Here is a 19,982-nt window from a genome sequence, read left to right on the forward strand (position 1 = left end):
AGAAGTCAAGAGGAAATGAGGAGCTCTCTATTACATTTGTTTTAGTGCTTTTCCAATAGACAGATAGATATAGGTAGATACAGATTGATAGACAACAAACCAGTATTCACTACCTTCCTTCCTTCATATGTACACCCTCCTCACTGCCCCCAGCAAACACATATCTCACTGTGACTCCTTGAGGGAAGAAAAGATGCTTCTGGATAGCATTTGTTGTAGAGATTACATGCAATAGAAAAAGGAACAACTACTAAAAAAACCCAGAATGATAAAGAGTCTTAATTGATCTTACAAAAAAGGCAGGCAGCCAGGGTGAGGAGAGATACAAGTTGTGAGGATTGAAATTTGGAGAACTTTGAGGTATGGGAAATAAAGAGTGGAAAGGAGTTGCTGGGGAACAGATATCATTCCTGCAAATGATACTGAGAAGGCAGAGATGGGGAGAGAAAATTGTAAAAATGGTTTCCTGTGCATAAAGGTCCAAAGGACTCAGAAAAGATTTGAAGTGTTTTAAGTTCATTTTTGTCTGATCAGAACCAACTGTTTCTTTTAATATGACACCATCCCGAGACTGGACCACATGGGGCCCCAGTTAAATTTAGGTTACTCATAAATTTTTTTCCTTTAGGAATAGAAGCCTTAAATAAAACATAGTGTGTAAATTAACTGATTTCTCTTTTTTTACCTGGGACATTAGGCAGGTATTGGTCAGTGATATAAGATGACAAGAAGAAACAAGTCTCACTGAATTATTCCCATTGGTCATTATTGTTAACCAAAGCAGAGTTACTTAGTACAAATACAAGACATGAATTTCTCCCTGAACTCCCACCAATTCCCTTCCCTGTGGTCCAAACCGCATCAAAATAATTCTTATTCAGATTTTTTAATGTCACTACATGCTCAAGTGTTCTCTCCCATACTCTCCCCCCACACACAGAACAAAAGATAACTAACTTTAAAATGTTTGGGGAAGGAGAAAGAGACATGCAGAGAACATGGCTTGGGAATGCTGAGCAAATACAAGTTGGGATGGTGCAGCAGACTCTGTTCATATCCTATCCATATAACTGTGGCACAAACCATTCTAGTGCATACCCACAACCTCCTACTGCAAACCTGCCACTGTCCACATGAGGACTTTCTCTTGACCACCTTTGGGGAGGGCCAGAAGAGTTGGGTAGTTAATGCCTTTGGGAACAGCCTAGCCAGTAGGGATGAGGTTGGTGGACAAATACCCCAGCTTCCTTCTTCTTTGCTGGGGGCGGGGGTTTCTGCTTCTGGGGGCAGCCATCCTGAGACAGGTGGGTATGGAGGGCATTTGAAAGGGAAGTAAGGTTGTCAAAGACAAATGGCGCCTACTTCTTCACTGTGCCTCTGTTCAGATCTTCTCTTTCTCCCATATTCGTTTTCCATGGTGAGGTTTTGCAAACACAGCACTGCTGTCCTGTAGAAGCAAGTTGAAATAAAAAGACAAATAATTGCATGATGAGCTTCTAATGGATGAGATGTCACATTTAAAAAGACAGAGACTTGGAGGGAAGTCTGTGCTTTCTACAGCACTCTGAGAATAAAAATCCATTTCTGATTGATTTCTTTCTTAATGGTCTCCCCTCCTCCCGCCCCACTCTCCAGTTGAATAATCTGAGCAGTTATCTACCTCATGTTTCGGGCAATGTGCCTTTGACCTGGATTGTCTTCCAGAAACCTTGACAAGAGATGCATTTTTAAAGATTTTGTACCATGTCAGCACTATATTTAGTGTTCCAATAGTCTGTCAGAGATTCTTTTACTAGGGTATTGAAGATAGCAGTCAGAAAATGAATACTTAGCAGACTGCCCATGACAGTTAACATCCAATACTTTGAGACCCCAGAAATAGTAAAGAGTGATTCCTAATAATTGCTGGAAATTACGACGAAGTGGAATGTCTTTATATGTATAATGAAAAATAATATCCTTTTGAACTTCCCTGATTTTGGGGTGTGCAATTTTTTAGAGCTACCTTGAACCGAAGTTTATCTTCCTTGCATTTTCTAGAATAAACAAAATGGAATATGCACATCTGGATTTCAGGGTGCACAACCCACCATTAACTCTGAGTCTAGGTGGAATTTAAAAGTGGTAGCATAATAATCATTTTCTGAGGCTAGCCACAGGTGCCCCTCTAGCACTCCCTTTCTCTACCAGCCCCATCATCATTACCTGTACTCTTTGCTTCTGTATCTCTCTCTTTTTAGTATAAGCTTTTCTAAGGACATGGCTATATCTTTTAGATTTGAGACAGCAATGGATAAATAGCCTGTGCTCAGTAAATGGTTGTTAAGTCGAATTTTCAAGACTTTCATGCTCTCATTGGAAAGCAAATAATTAATACCAAATAATTCTCACATTTTCATGAAAGCAACTGTCTATAGATCTTAGCTTTTGCAGACTTTGTTAATTTTTCGTTTGTGCAGTGGTTTAAAAAACTTGCAGCTCTTCAGTTCTTAGTAATTATTTTATAATTTGGACTTGTCACTATTTCATATTGTCCTTCCTCTGTCTGTTTTCATATTTAATGATATTTTACTGTACTTCCAAGGAAAGAAATGTTTGGAAGGCCAAAAGGAATTAAAATGAAGGATAAACTGATGATTAAAATTACAAGAAGAGGGCTTCCCTGGTGGCGCAGTGGTTGAGAGTCCATCTGCCAATGCAGGGGACACGGGTTCGTGCCCCGGTCCGGGAAGATCCCACGTGGATTGCGGAGCGGCTGGGCCCGTGAGCCATGGCCGCTGAGCCTGCACCTCCGGAGCCTGTGCTCCGCAGCGGGAGAGGCCACAACAGTGAGAGGCCCGTGTACCGCAAAAAAAAAAAAAAAAAAAAAAAAAAAAAAAAAAATTACAAGAAGAAGAGAACGTCAAGGGCAACATATGTTTGTGAAAATTTGCATAAATTCAGTACCATATAGCCAACACTAATTTAGCACTTACTTTTTACAAAGAACAAGTATTCTGAGGGATTAATAGGTTAATAATAGTTCTCAAGATGCAAAAAAACCTCTAAAAAAATGATCATCTTTACATAGCGCAATGATTGATGGGGCTGAATTGGGTAGGGTTTTGGAAATACAGTTGCTGCTCAGTATCCTTGGGGAATTGATTACAGGATCCCCTGTGGATACCAAAATCCTTGGATGCTCAAGTCCCTTATATAAAGTTGTGTAGTATTTGCATATAACCTATGCACATCCTCTTGTATAATTTAAATAATCTCTAGATTACTTATAATACCTAATACTATGTAAATGCTAGTGCATGGCATATTCAAGTTTTGCTTTTTGGAAATTCCTGGAAATTTATTTTTTGAATATTTTCCATTCGAGGTTGGTTGAATTCACAGATGTGAAACCACAGATATGGAGGGCCAACTGTATAATGTTTAAAAAATGATATTATATCTGGAAAATAGATTTTATATGTATTTATATGATGTAAAGGGGAGACAGGGAAAGAGAAGCTTCAGGAGCCCCTGGCAATGGGAGGTGGGATTGGGAAGGAAGTTTACTTTGTATTTTATATCCTTCCCTTTGATACAGTTACAGTTTGCAATTTTTTTCTGTGTTAGCATTATTTTTATAATAAAAATGTTTTAAAAAGTGGAATAAATAATTCCCAGTCCTCAGAGAACTTCAAATGACTTCACAGAACATGTGATTGTAGCATGATTACTTATAGAAGATCACTTCCAAATGTGGCCGCATGAATTTCTACTATTCACCTATGTCCATGCCATCAAGAGATGTATCAAGGGAGTATATCTTAAAAGCTCTCATCACAAGAAAAGAGGTTGTGACCATATATACTGATGTATGTTAACTAGACTTATTGTGGTGACCATTTCATAATATATACAAATATTGAATCATTATGTTATATACCTGAAACTTATAATGTTATGTGTCAATTATATCTCAGAAAAAGAGAGATGGAGATGATTTCTCCTACACTTGTGACTTGGAACGAATATCATGTTGTTCTGGATGCTCAGTACATAGTAGGGTCTTAGTAAATATTAATTCTCATCCACTCCTCCACTCCCTGTGTTACGGAACAGAGTAAACTTCCTGTTCATGCCAAGAAACAGCAGGAATGGAAGAAAGAAAGGGAATTAGCTGGAAAGAAAGGAGACTCAGAGGGACCTGAAAAATCTCAAAGCAGTGAGCAAAGCAGTGAAGGCTGGGTCCTGTGTTAAATACAGACGTGATGGTCCAGGGCATTCCTGGGCCCTACTTAGATTTTGGCATATTCCCTCCATACTTTTGTCCAGGATCTTATTTTTCTGAGACTGCAAAGACTTAATATTCCCCTCACTCACCACTTCTCTCTTAATCCTCTCCCTCTTTGATCCGTTTCTTATCTATTCCCAGCCACCCAAGATGGGAAAGGAAATGACAGGGAGCCCACTGCATGCGTGTGTGCCCAGGCGCGCATTCCAGAGCCTGAGGCTGGAGGCTCAAAGGACAGAACTGCTGCCTTATTTAGTTTTGTTGGGGTAAAGGGAGATCCTCAAATAAGATGTGTTGATTTTTTTCAGGGTACAGCTGACACACACAAGGATCTGTAAATTTCCAAACACTTGCCCTTCAAGGGGAGGAGACTCACGTAGTATCTTTGGTGAGACTCGGACCAGGGGAGTCATGCACATGAGGACAGTCTCTTATTCTGACTGAAAATGAAGTACATCACTAGGCATTCATGGAGATATTATTCAGGGACTGAAGCAAAAAAGTATAAGCGCTCTTGACCTGTAACCCGCTGCAACAGGAGGTTTAGAATCCTGGGTCTACCCTTTTGAAGCTGTACAACCCCACTCAAAATATTTGATTTTTGGGTTTCCCTGGTGACGCAGTGGTTGGGAATCCGCCTGCCAATACAGGGGACACGGGTTCGAGCCCTGATTCAGGAAGATCCCATATGCTGCAGAGCAGCTGGGCCCGAGTGCCACAGCTACTGAGCCTGTGCTCTACAGCCCGAGCGCCTAGAGCCAGTGCTCCGCGACTAGAGAGGCCACCGCAATGAGAGGCCCGCTCACGGCAGTGAAGAGTAGCCCCCGCTCACCGCAACTAAAAAGAAAGCCCACGCACAGCAACGAAGACCCAAAGAAGCCAAAAATAAATAAATAAATAAATTTAAAAATTTTGATTTTTGAACTTTAATTTCCTCATCCGCAGAATGGGAATAATATCTACCCCACAGTGCTGCTCTGAGTGTTAAATTAAAACAAGTATGGAAAGCACCTGGCACATGGTAGGCGATCTAGAAATATTTATAAGATAAAGTAATGGTGTGTGGGCGGCACTCAGTAAGTACTGTCCCCTCACTCACATCCAGGGAGGGCAGAAAGCAGAGAAGGGAGGGGAAGAGGAACAGGTGTTCCTAACACTATTCATTCAGGCCCCAGGAATCTATATGCAAAAGTCTACAGGATCCAGGCATCTCAAGTAAGACTCAAGTGCTTTGACACATCTCACCTTGAGAGGTGGTGTCTAGGTCCCTTCAAGTTGAATCTGGATGGGCTTATCAATGCTTCAGCCAACAGGATATGACTTCCGAGGCTAGATCATAAAAGATCGTGCAGTTCGGCCTGGTTCTCTTAGGATGCTTGTTACAGGGGAAGCAGCCACTACAGAAGAAGTCCCACGCTCCTCAGTCTCCACGCTGCAGAGGCTATGTATCGCTGTTCCAGTCTATAGCCCTAGCTGGGCCCCCAGCCATCATTACCTGCATCGCCTGCAGCCTCGTGAGTGGCCGTCTTTGGCCTCCAGCCCGATCAAACCTTCAGATGACTGCAGCTTAGCCAACACCTGCCTGCAACACTACAAAATCATGAACAAAATAAAATGGTTGTTTTAAACCACTGACTTTTGGGGGCAATTTATCACTCAGCTATAGATGTCACAAGAACAGGAGAGTAACTGGGCCCATGTTGTAGTGGAGAATGTGCCTTATCTAAAGGGGCTCATGCAAGCGTTGTGCTGGAGGGTTTCAGGTCCTGGACAGCCAGCTGTGATCTAACAAAGAGATGTTAGATCCAGAATTTTGTAAAATCTCCAAATGTTTTAGCTATCAGTTACTAACTAACAATTTTTGAAAACACCGTGTGCATCATACAAAGCTGTCTATGTGCCAGTAAAGCCCGTGAGCTGCCAGTTTGCCACCTCTGTTGTCTTTAGAAGTGAAGAGAGTCTGCTTGCCCCACCCTATCCAAGGCCTTCTTGTAAACTGGGGCTATCAGCCCCAGCTAGTGGCCTCCCGCCCGGCAGGAATATAATGTATTATATTATCCCTATAATGTATTAGCATATGAAAACCTGCATTTAAGCAAGGTTTGCACATTCCCACATCTAAACCAAACAAACTGCCTCTTGTTTCACCAGTGATTGGAGCTCTGACCCATTTAAGCATGACAGCAAAACAGGGATTAGCAGGGGGTGTTGCTAGTGGTGTTTTGATTGGGAGGGGATGAAAGAAGTTGGAGGGAGAAGGGTGGGAGGAGGGACGATGAAGGAAAACTTCTTGGAGGACAAAAGTTCACCAGTTTTCCCTTGAAATTAATTTAAGGGCAATGACATCAATAAAAATTGCTGTGAATTGTTAAGTGTTTTTGAAAAAAACAGCCCTACTTATTGTTTTTGGCTTTTGCTGAGAATATTTGCTCTGGGCCCTAAAGGAGTTCACCTTTAACTGTGGAGGGTAGAATTGCATATCATTTTTTATCTACTTCTTGTGGAATTTCTTTAGGATGTGGGTGAGGCAGAAGACAGCGCCCGCTGAGCTGACACAGACATGCTCAGTGCCAAGGCCCAGGGGACATTTGTGGCCTATAAGTAGGGGACCTAAGAGGTGGGAACAGGTGAGCATTGCAGAGCCAAAATATGTGCAGTCATGCAGGGAGAAAGGCGGCACCAGGATAGGGGCAGCTTTACAAAGAATTGTGGAAGGGTCCCTGGCCATTGGGGTGTCTGTGGCCTCAGGCTTCATCAACGGAATGAATAAATATATGACTATTTCCCAAAGGTCTGATAACAAAAAAGTATTCTATAGTGTGTTTAAAAACTATTAATGTTTAATCTTTTATATTGAACTTAATTTTGAAATGGTCCAAAGGGTAAATAGTAAAATGTCTCTCTCCCATCCTAACACCCTCATATTGTTTTGTTCCCCCATATAATCAATATAATCTAGTGTTTGTGTATTTTTCCAGAGATACTTATGCATATACACAGTAGAAAAATTATTTTTTTCACTCAAGTAGAGGCATACTCTATATACCGTCCTATGCTTATCTGTTTTCTCATGACTGTGTGACCTAAAGAACATTCCATATTTCCATAGCTGTTCATGCGTGTGGCCTCATTCTTTCCTACAGCTGCACAGTACTTTGTTTTACAGGTATATCATAATTTATTTAAATAGTTCTCTATTGATGGACAAGCATATTGTCTCTATTGTAATTTCCTTATGAAATAATTTAGAGTAAATTCTGTGATATGTGTATAAGTGAAACCTGATCTGTGACATGTGAGTCAGCGTTTGAAGTAGCCTGAGTAATAGCGCTTCAAGGGTAAATACTTAGAACTTCAAATATCCTTATTGTAACCTACCTCAGAGGGTTTGCTAATTAGCATAAGGGATGAAATGAGTGGAGTTAAAAATAGTTGGTTAGGAAGATCATATACTTCTCATGGTCTGACTGTCTGACTGTTTGCCTATTTGACTGACTGAATATCTGACCGACTGTTTGTCGACTGACTGACTGACTGACTCTCTGAATATCTGACTTAATGATGGGCTAGTTGACTGGTCTGGGTAACCACAGAAGGAATATGTTGCAAGGGACTTAAGGCATCTTATTGGGCTTGGAGTCTCCCTTCCAGCTCCTATGCTGTCCGTATATCGGAAGCTCTTTTTCTTTCAGTAAGAAACCAATCGGCTCTGTGAAGAAAAAACACCACCAAAGGAAAATAAGTTCCTAAATCTTTGCTAACAGATTTATGGTGCTTGCAGAATCCTGAACAAACAAAAACAAAACAAACAATTTTTAAAACTCCCGAAACATCCCTAAACCAAATCTCAGAGCTCAGTCAGCTTCTGTTGCTGCCTCCCAACTGCCAAAAGGAATTCTCTGAGGCAAATCTGTGACGTAAGAAAATTTCTCTCCCATGAGCTTTCCCTCTGGTGGAGACCCTTTATCTTCTTTCAGCTGACCAGGGCATTGCCCCCTTTACCTCCTTCCTCACTCAAAACAGAGAAAGATCTGATAACCAGTCATTGACCTTTGTTCACTGATGGATTATATTTTGACTGGAACTCATATTCATCAACACCTTGTCTGAAATAAGCTTGTGAAATTGAAGACTTTTAGCTGTAACTATGGGATGAAAAGCATTTCACTCAAGTTAAAAGAATTTCAAGCACTAGCAAAAGGGAAGGGAGAGGTGAAGGTCTACTCAGCCACCTCTAAATGTGGTCCTGGTTTGTCCTCTTTTAGCGGGTGTTTTTCCCCACAAGAAACCTCTGGCATCACTGTGGAGAACAATGCAGGGGCTAGCAGAGCTAAAGCTGCTAGAGGTCTGGCTCAAGGATTGTTTGGATTAGAACTGTCAGTGACTTCTTCTAGAATCTTCCAGATCTTGCTCCCACCTTCCCTACTTGACCAGGGACAGACTTGTTCCTTACTACCTCAACCAAATTCCTAACCTTGGTCCATCTGTTCCCAGTCTCTAAGAGACATAATTTACCCATTCTGGGCATTTTGATTGTGTAGTGATTATTTAAATATTTTTCCCTACATAGATCCTGTGTCCGTCAATCTGAAAGCATTTGTCCAACAGTATCTCTCCCTCAGATTAGGAAGCTTCTAACTGCAACAGAAGACATGCCGTTAATATATATTTATTAATTAGAGTTTGAAGACATGATTAACTAGGAAACGTGGGAATGAGGATTCTGAGTTTCAGTGTCCCTTTGGGGTCTCTATGTTTGAAAGAAGGGGTGTACTTTGAGTCCTAATAACAAAGGTGGGTATTATCTTCATTTTACCTGTGAGGAAATTCATGCTCAACTCTGTCTAGTAATTTTCCCAAGAATACCTAGCTGGTGAGCTGTGGAGCCAATATTTGAGCCCAGTTCTGACTAACTGCCACGTTCATGCTTGTTCCATTAGAGCACAACAGTAAGAAATGGTTTTATTTCCTAAGACTTTTGTATCTGTAGCTACACAAACAGATAGCAATCAGTTCTAACACTGGGCTGAAATCTATAGGACTTGTTTAAAGGTAGGCAACGAGCATCACTATTTTTAACATCTTACTATTGTCTTCCAATTTTTTCACAGTCCAAAATTTTCTAAGAAAAGGATTTTCAATAATGTCCTGATTATAATAGTTCTTACTCTTGCCAGAGCTGGCAAAAATAAATGCCCAGTGGACAGAGTAGGTTTTATTACTTTTAAAGAAGTAATTATTAGTGTAAAAACAAATGAGAGAGAGGTCTTTCATGAAATGAAAAACATGAACTCTTGTCCCTGTCTTGGTGGACTTATGTCTTAGGGAGCAGGTTAAAAGTTTACCATAATACACTAGGGTTATCTGTTCAATTTCAAATCCAAGATCGATAAGGCTTATCAGAGCATTTTTATGACTTCAGGGAGGTTATCGCTATCTTAATATAGTGATAAAGACAAAAGCCAGACCTCGGGAGAGGTCAGAACTGAGCAATCAAATTAACATCTGTCAGGAATGACTTGGTCCAATCTTCAAGGTTAACATATTCACAGATGACAAAGTGTCTAAATGGAAAGATGATAATTATTGACCCTGAAACCTTCTGGGGCTTGGCAGGCAGCTGTGGGGGAGATAAGGAGATTTCAGTTGAGATACAAAATACATGTTTGAATGTAACTTCCTTATTTTCCTTTTGTGAAATTGGAGGAAATGCCAAAACCAAGTCTCAGTTAACCACGGTCCTGTTGGATGGACATAAAGCAGATCATTGAGGGCCTCCTTCCCCACAGCCACTCTCTCCAGAATTATAATTTAGGGTCCTTGACAGATATGAGTTCCATGGTCTTTCTTTTATTTATTAACCCCAAAGAGGAACGGGAAAGAGGTGGGCAGCCAGAAAAAGAAAGAGGAAAGAAGAAACTTAGGTAAGGATAATCAATAGAGAACTAGGCAAAATTTGCAAAAAAAAGCTTCAAGTTTCATATAGTTTATTATGCCATCATTAACTAGTTAATTTCTTAACAAGGTCTATAAACTGAAAGGTTTTCCCACTTCAGAAATTGAGTTCCTAATTTTAATGTGAACCTGGACTCAAATTTATTAAAAACAAACAAACTTAATAGAACTGACAACTGTGTTATTTACAGTTTACAATTTTGTGGCCTAAATGAATATTACCTACTAATAGTACAAACTCCTGAGGAAAGGAACATTATCTGTTTTGTTCCTCAAATATTTCCAATGCCTAGAGCAGTAAAGAGGTATATTATCTCTGTCTCTATCTTAAAGTCTGCTGGTGCATTTTCTCTCACAAAGTGAAGCAGAGAAGTCACCTGGAATGTGATAAACTTTCTTGATGGTAAGCATACTTTGACAAGGAGATAAATTGGACTGGAGGCTCTGGTCCTCATGGTGACTCCTTTAAAGAAATTCTGATTTATTGGGTGTGAAAGTCAGACCCAATGAAACTGTTTTTTGTAGAAGAATCAACCAATATTTTACTCATTCGTGAAATGTTGGTGCCAATCAAGACTGATTTGTAACTTGATATTACGCCAGTCAAGACTGACTTGACTTTCAACCGTGATGCATCACCCAAGTTTATGTAGTGATGGCCCCATCTACACATTGGCCACAAAACAATGAGAACTGTGGAATACAGTTAGACAAGACACTAAGACACTCTTAGCTCAGCTACATGGCTGATAATAAAAAAGTAGTGCTGTCTAGATATTAAAAGGACCCATAGCAAAGCAGAAAAAATAATTGCAATCAGCAAACAGTAATGGCTGAGCCCATGAGACTTGGCCAGAGTCTTGCTGGTCTACCTAGGAGTGACAGCATGGAGTAGTGGAAAGAGCACTAGGATTGGATAGGCTGGGAGACCTGGATTCAGGTGCTACTTCTGTCACTTACCAACTATGTAACTGTGGGGAGCTTGGTTAAACCGTCTCATTCTTGGTTAGTTATCTCTATGGCATTAATTCTTCCAAAGGGAGATATTGTTATCCAAAATAAGACTCTCAAGGAAAGATACTTGGGTCATCTCTCAGTTATTAACCTATAAATTATCCATAAGGCAGACTTCCTAATATACTTTTCAATCCGAAATTGGCTTCTCCTGTTGCTACTGGGACACTTCCAAGCAAGCTTCCCCTGCCAAACAGCCAGTATGTTTATGGGAATAAATAGCTGAATTCTCATGCTCTTACTCTTCAAGGAGAAAAAGCACACCTTCCAAACTGTGTCGGGAGAAACCCTCCCAGTGACCCTTCTTATCTTATCCTGAAGTTAAGCATTCCTGTTCCTACAAAAATCCATTAAAGGCCTCCTCCTGCCAATGCCTATCACCACAGCCTTTAATAATAATGAGGATAATGATAACGGTGTTCATAATAATATCGTATTAGGTCTCTGTCCTTCCAGAAAACACAGACTTTTGATTTCATAGGGAGATACTGGCTTCCTTTAACCCCGTTTTCCAAGATTGCATAAAAGGCATTGACTGTCAGATTGGTGAGATGGAGATCTATTTCACGATGGAGTTAGGAGCTAACCCAAGATTTGATATAGTTAGTAATGTCTTTGGCAAATATCCTTATTAGAAAAAGTCTCTGTGAACTTTCACTTACAAAAAAAAAATACTATAATTCTCAGTGTAAATGCCTTTTGTTAATTAGAAAACTAAGATTTTTCTTAAATTGCTGAATTAAACATTGGAATGGAATGAAATATAAAATTGATCTCATACTCAAGAAATGGTAGTATTGGGTCATATTTTCCTCTCTACTTTTCATGTCATGCATTTCCCCACTTGCATATCAGTAGGCATTTGTACAGATTTCTTCTTAGAACATCTACCTTACTATGTGAAATAGCAGAGTAAAGAGGGGACTAATCTACTGAACATTAACCATATGCCAGGTTCTTTGGTGTCAGGATCAATTTTCTCACCTGTAAAATATCTTAGGATAATGATATTTGATGCATTTTTGAGTTAGTGTGAACATTAATTAAGATCATACTCGTGAATCTAGTATGTCAAGTTTATCCTGAGGGCAGACCCTCACCACTTGAACCATTCCCAGTATTCTGAGTTGCCCAATCTCCTGAGGTCTGGTCAAAGGTCAAAGTCCCCTATTAAGGAAGAGCATAAACTCTTTCTCACTAACTGGTAAATAACTCATAAGTTCTGAAAGTGAATCATTTTAGGAAGGTTCGTATTTGGTTGGGATGGAAACCTTAAAATGATACTCAAACATGGTGATTTCAGGAGTGAGACATCTGGTAGGTGGAGATTTCTTTTTGGTGGGAATGGAGGAGTGGGCAGAGTCAGCTTCTTTGGACAGCCCCCCATGATCTTCCACATCTATGGAGGAGGGTGGTGGCTGAGAGGTGTTGTGTGTTGTGCTGGCTCCGTCTTGGAGAGAACTGGGGTGTGCATGTTACCTTGGAGATGCTTCCCAGCTCATCCATGAGAGGGCACTGGCGCTCTAGATAGCCATGTTTAAGATTCTTGTCTGAAGAGAGACGTTTGTCCCACAACTTCAGGGGCGGTTAGCCACTTGTACCACATCTGTGGCTGCGTTTGACAGAAGTGATATACATAAATATATATGTATGTTCTGTCCTTTTACCCAGCTTAGTATATCTGTGGTCCTCTGACCCTGGCTGCCAACTGTTAAACTTCTGCCCATGTGTGGAAGAGCTGATCACTGGGTGCAAAATATATTTTAAAAGTTAGGGCAACAAGTCTATAATTCAGGATTACACTAGAAAGGGGAACCAGGGCCCCCTGGGAAGGCCCTCCGAAGGAAGGAAAAGGGTCTCTCCCCGTGGAAGGAAAGACAGTATAGGAAGAAAAAGAAAAAGGAGCGAGCAGGTAATTTCCAGTGAAATGGATAATGTCCTGAACCCCTCACCCTGAATTGAGAAATGTCTTTTGACATAGGGTTCAAAGAAAAGATAACTAAAGGCCCTTACATACATAGCTTTTCAGATGGGTGCAAGCCGCATATCATCGTTCAAAACCGACCACCTAGGGCTTCCCTGGTGGCGCAGTGGTTGGGAGTCTGCCTGCTGATGCAGGGGACACGGGTTCGTGCCCCGGTCCGGGAAGATACCACATGCCGCGGAGAGGCTGGGCCCGTGAGCCATGGCCGCTGAGCCTGCGCGTCCGGAGGCTGTGCTCCGCAACGGGAGAGGCCACAACAGTGAGAGGCCCGCATACCGGAAAAAAAACCCAAAAAAACAAAAACCGACCACCTAGTGAAACTTCTCCCATTCCTAGAGTCACGTTCTCTCATACCATCCTGTTATATTTTCTTCATAATTCTTGGTACTATCTGAAATAATCATAATTATTTATTTATTTATGTATTGCCTGTCATCTTTATTAGAGTATCAACTCTGTGAGGGCTGGAACTCTGACTATCTTGTTCACCACTATAGCTTCAGCTCCTGGAAGTATTGCCTGGCACAGTAGACACCAATAAATGTTGGACGAACGATAATGCCCGAAGGTGTCAACATTTCACAAGTAGGGTCAAAGTGATTATGTTCAGTGAAAGGCTATGGCTTCAGAGGAACTGAAAAATGATTCCTAATGCAGCATGCCCCAGTGGGTTTTGAATGTAGACAAAGTGAATGGGTTGCTTTTCTGACCAGTGTGATCTGTGGTCACCTCAGTGGCCATATACCATCTATACACACATATGCACACCCATACATTTTCTATATTTTTATTAACTTCTAAATATGTAATTGTGGAAAGAGTGTCTGCATGTTGAGTAGTCCTAGAATTTGGAAGAAATGTGTTATTCTACCAGGCAACATTCCATGAAACTAATTATCTGGGGAAGTTCATGTAGATTTGTATATATAACTCACCCACCTATGGAAAGAAGTTACCATATGGCCACAATTTTATAGGAAATCCCCATATGTCTTTATTTTGGGGTTCAGAAGATTTAACCACTTATAAAGAAAATATTAAATGACTTCAAAATAAAAATTTGATCTTTTAAGTCAATCTGAATTTGGATTGTGAGTTCTGAATAACCAGGTAATGAGGTAGGGGTGACTAGCTTTAGGTAGGGTGTCAAAAATTCACAACCAGGGCTTCCCTGGTGGCGCAGTGGTTGAGAGTCCGCCTGCCGATGCAGGGCATGTGGGTTCGTGCCCCGGTCTGGGAGGATCCCACATGCCGCGGAGCGGCTGGGCCCGTGGGCCATGGCTGCTGGGCCTGTGCGTCCGGGGCCTGTGCTCCGCGGCAGGAGGGGCCGCAGCAGTGAGGGGCCTGCGTACCACAAAGAAAAAAAAAAAAAAAAAAAAATTCACAACCAGCCTGACTGGGGTAGCAACAGACTTACTGGAGCCATCAAGTGGGTTTGCCATGGCCGTCATGAATTTATGCATACTTTCTAATTTCAGTATCAAATGGAATAGAGTGATTCAGAAAATCAGTGAAGAAACACATTTTTGAGTGACTATCACATATTTGTACTAGGTTAAGTCTATGGGGAACACTCAGTAAGGTTTTCCTCTTGAGGAGGTTAAATCATGCTGAGGAAATATGACACACTTCTATCAGTCAGAATTTTTTCAGTTCCTTATTAGTCAGGGTTCTCCAGAGAAACAGAACCAATAAGATATACCTATATCTATCTATCTATCTATCTATCTATCTATCTATCTATCTATCTATCTATCTATCTTTCTGTGATCTATCTGATTTATTATAGGAGTTGGCTCCCATGACTATGGAGGCCACCAAGTCCCATGATCTGCCTTCTGCAAGGTACAGAACCATGGAAGCTGGTGGTAATTCAGTCTGTGTCTGGAGGCCTGAGAATCAGGGGAGCTGATGGTATAAGTCTGAGTTCAAAGGCTGGAGAATTGGGAGGCTGATGGTGTTAAGTCCTGGTTTGAGTCTGAAGGCCTGAGAACCAGGAACACTGACGTTTGAAGGCAGAAGATGATGCCTCAGCTCAAGCAAAAATACCAAATTCACCCTTCCTTCATCCTTTTGTTCTATTCAGGCCCTCAGTGGATAGGATGATGCCCACCTGCATTGGTGAGGGCAACCTTACTCAGTCTACTGATTCAAACGCTAATCTCTTTTGGAAACACCCTCACAGACACAACCAGAAGTAATAGTTTTACCAGTTATCTGGGGATCCCTTAGCCTAGTCAAGTTGACACATAAAAATAACCATCACAATTTCCAAGTAAAGAAAACTCAACTCAAATTGGCTAAGGTAAAAAATAGGAATTTATGGTCTCATATAATTGGAAAGTTCAAGTTTCAGGTTGACTTTGGGCATTATTGGATTTAAGACTTAAACTAAGCCACAAGGTCCCCATATTTCTGTCTCTCAGCTGGGCTCTGCTTTCTTCCTGTACTGGCTTCATTCTCAGGCCCAAGGCTCAAGCCTTGTGGAATAAGTGAGCACCTCTTTCCCATCTCTCAAGCCAAAGCCCTAAGATGAACTCTGATAATGCTGATCAGCATTACTTGCCCAAAGAGAACTGGGGGCTGTGAATGGATGTGGGTGACCAGAAAACTACTAATGACCACAGTATGAAGCAGTAAATGGCGAATGTCATGCAAATGACTCAGGTTGGAAATGATTTGAGGGTTCAGGGGAACGAGAGGTTAATGTGATTGGAGTCACGAAGATACACACCAAAGGATAAAGATACGCTTGGTAAGGGCCTTGCAGGACAATTTTGGGGCATCTTCTCTGCCTAGACACTTTCTGGGCAGCTCAGTATGTGTGAAAGAATGAATGGGCTTTGTGGACAACAAGCCAATGACATAGCCATTGTCCAACAACTTGCCATCTTGAAAGTGCAGTAGAGAAATTTGCCTCCTGTAAATACCTCCAAGTGCAGTGCCATTTACTGAGCCCCAAAGTGCCTAGTTGACAAGATTTTTCTTCACGTTGATGGGGCAAGTTCCATTTCAGGTTTTGGTCTGCTATTTGTTTCAAGCCTTGCCTAAGCACATGATCTGTGATCCCACCAAGCACGTTCCCCAAGCTGGTCCTGTAACTGCAGGGTACAGGAAGCCTTCCGTCACTGCAGGAGCCAGCTTCTCTGCCAGATTGAACCTGCTCACTCACTGTGGGAGAGACCCCAGTGATCCAGCAGCCCTGGTCTGAGTGGGAGACATGAAAGCTTTTGTGGAACAGTACTTCTGAAGGGAAGACTTCATATCCTCAGCTAATTTATTTTTATGCTGCCTTTTTTATTGACCTGCTACACGATAAAACATTGATAAAAGCATTCATTAGTAAATAGGGCTCTCTGATTGCATCATGGTGGTTCTTGTTTTATGAATCGTCACTAGGAAAACATATGTGGTTTTCTGTGTTGTCAGACTTGGATATAAACCATCTTTATCTTTTCTGTTGGAGCTCAGTAACAGCATATGTCAATATTAACCTAGGATTTAGAGCTCCATGTTGGATTTATCTGGAGACTGTGAGATTTGGGTTCTCATAGAACTTTTCAATACACTGAAATTGTTTTTCTGTGCAAAGTTTAAAAGAAAGACAATGAGAAAACATGGGAGATACATATATATGTGTGTATATATATATATATATATATATGCATACATACACTCCCACAGGCTGAAAGGATTGATCAATTGGACTTCTTGAAATAGTGTAAGGTTTTAAGTATGTGTTCACTGGAAGGTTCCTGAGAGGTAAATGACATGGATTTCTGTGTCCTCATATTTCACTACTAATATAGTGGAATGAAATCCATTGGTCTATTTTACTTTATATTGGTAAAATGAATTACTTTCTTCTTTTTCTTTCTGAGTATGCTGTATATTTTTTAAACTTCAGAGTAGTTCTCAAGACTACCTAAATGTCTTTTATTCTAGAAATATTTCTCTCCTTCCAGTGTTTTAGGACATAGTTTTACTGGTACATAGTAAAGCTTCAGGCTATTTTACACATGATTAATGTATCATTAAACACAACTAGAAGCCCAGTGGCTAAATGAAAGTTAATATTTTACATATTAGAATTCTATTTTTAATCAGAGGGGATGATCAGCAAATAGTTTATTTATTCAACAAATACTGATTGAAAATATCTACAGGTCAAACACTTGGATTAAATGTTACTTCTATTATTAGTGTAAGATATCCCTGTGTCTACTTTAAAGGCATTTGTACTTGAGAGTATTGACCCTGTATTCCAAATGTAAAAAATACTATAGATATATGCATATGGATACATATGCATATATAAACACATATATACACACACGAATACAAATTTATAGTTAGAAAAAATCAAGTCTATTATCACTTACTGCAAAAACCCTGCTGATTTTAATGAGGGTAGAAGATCTTAGATAATTAACTTGTCAAATAAAAGAAAAATGTCAAAAATGAGTGACTTTGTAAAATATTAACAGGGAAAACAAATAGATGATAAAGATATTTTTATTTTTTAATTGAGTTAGGTTTATCCTATAATCACATTTTGATTGCTGTTGATTTATGCTTATACCACACTCCAGCTGACCTTCTTCAGTCCTTAGATCTTTTTTCACTTAAGTGAAATCAGGTGAGAGTTCATTCAGTGCTGTAGGGAGAACAGTGGTGTGACAAGAGTCCTGAATTGGGTTATACACTGCTGACCATTAGCTATTTAACCTTAGCTAGTTAAAAACTCTACTTGTTTTAGCAGGCATTAAAATCTACAAAACCAATCTGCACTGGGCTACAGAGGAAAGAAAGAGTCTGGCTTGAACTTCAAGTTGTACCACTTACTAGCTCTGTAAACTTAGGCAAGCTACTGAACTTCTCAAAGCTGACTTTGGGGTTAATGACAGTGCAACACATACTACCTTTGTAACCTGGGGCATGTTATTTCATCTCCTTAATTCTTAGTTTTCTCAATGTAAAATCGTGGTAGTAATAGTACTTAACTCATTGGGTTAGGAGTGGGAGTGGTTTAAGTTAGCCCAGGGAGCTGCTTAGCACAGTGTGAGTGGATGGGACATAGTCAACTGATGAGAGTAATAGCAGATGATGGATAGTCAACTGACGGAAGAATGGTGACATTAGTTTGTTCTCTGCTCTCCTATTTAGGAAAGTTGAATAAATAAGAATAACAGAGGCTCAGACAAATAGACAAGACTGTGACAGAAGACAGACCTGTGCCTCCTGTCTCAGTGCACCTCAGTGCAGCTAAGAATCACCCTGGGGGGCCCCACTTGCTATTTATGACCATCAAGCTTTCAGGTACCCAGAAGGGATATTGGCTGTGCAGCCTACACAACTTTAAAAGCACTTAGAGGAATGCAGTTCCATTAGACCAGGCATAATGGACCCGCTCAGGGTCGTGCTTTGTAAATACACGGCTAATGTCATTCTGACATGTTTACAGGCCAAGACATGCTTCACATGGGTCAGGACCTTTGAGTGAATCTACTGGCTCTCAGGAGTCAGTTCCCTTACCTCTCACACCCAGGACTCTTTCACTTGTACGCAAAAATTTTTTTAAACTGGCAGTAAACAAATTACTGTTTCAAAAGATTGTGGAATGACCTTGGAGGTACACATGTCAGACCATCATAAGGCAATTGCCCAGAGGTGAAGAAAAACCATTATCATAGTTTGCAGCTGGTTAATTAAAGGCTATTTTTGTCATCTTCAATTCTGCGAAAGTCAAGAGAGCTACAGTCAAACTTTTACAAGAGAAATTCCTGAAATAATGGGGTGGAAGGGGCAAACCAATCATAGGCTTTGTCTCTTCCGAATAAGAGTTAAGCATTTGTCCTTCTCACATCCTCCAAATTTTGCTTGGTGCAGTGTAAACCAAGATTTCAGTGCTTTTCTTTGAAGCTTCCTGGAGTCTAAATTACTTGGAGATGATCCTACAGGAGGAACTCACTGTTGCGGTTTATCTGATGCCTTTTCCGTTTTGCAAGGTCACTGGCATTGCTGATGACAGAATGTAATAGGTCTTAATATTTTGTGTTAAAAGGTCATGAAAATATTTCTTAGAATTTCTCCTTTAAATTCTGGAGACAAATTATTTCATTTTTTGAAATACAGCAGTACCTCTTAACTCAGAGCAATTTTGAATTGATGCCTAATGTTTTAAAGCTGGTAGACTTCTGAAAAGTCATTTTATGGACTGGTGCATTTTTGGCACTCATTTACAAGGCAGAAATCATTTACAAGGACTACAGTAAAAATTTATATCATTTAAAACTCCATGGCAGGAAAAATTCAGCTCAAGTCAGTGACTTCCAGTGTTTAGGGGACAACTCTTATATTTCAGGGAGTCTGAGATCTACTCACTTCACCTCATTCCACTCTTAAATTTCCCATAAGAACACTGGATCTCCTTAGAATAAGAAGGGTGGTACCTTGTTCTTACTCTTTGCTTTTCTTTCCACTGACAGATAATGAGGCTTATGCACTTCAAAGTAAATAATCAACTTAATTTTCAAGTCAAGTGATAACACTTCCACATATCAGACTTTTACATTGAGTTTCCAAAGAGTCAATATTTAGATAGTCAATCTATCTTATTGCAAAATTGACCAATGCAAATGACTTGTGACCTTCAAGTCTCAAATTCCAGGAGTGAAGCAAACTCCACCAATCACCGTGTTGGGGTTCCCCACTGGTGTGTGTCAAGGAGAATGAGCAGGCTTGTGAGGGGGAGACTGG

Source organism: Aethalodelphis obliquidens, unplaced genomic scaffold (assembly GCF_003676395.1).
Source record: "Aethalodelphis obliquidens isolate GAN/ISIS:26980383/991018 unplaced genomic scaffold, ASM367639v1 scaffold88, whole genome shotgun sequence".
In the NCBI taxonomy this organism is placed as follows: domain Eukaryota; kingdom Metazoa; phylum Chordata; class Mammalia; order Artiodactyla; family Delphinidae; genus Aethalodelphis; species Aethalodelphis obliquidens.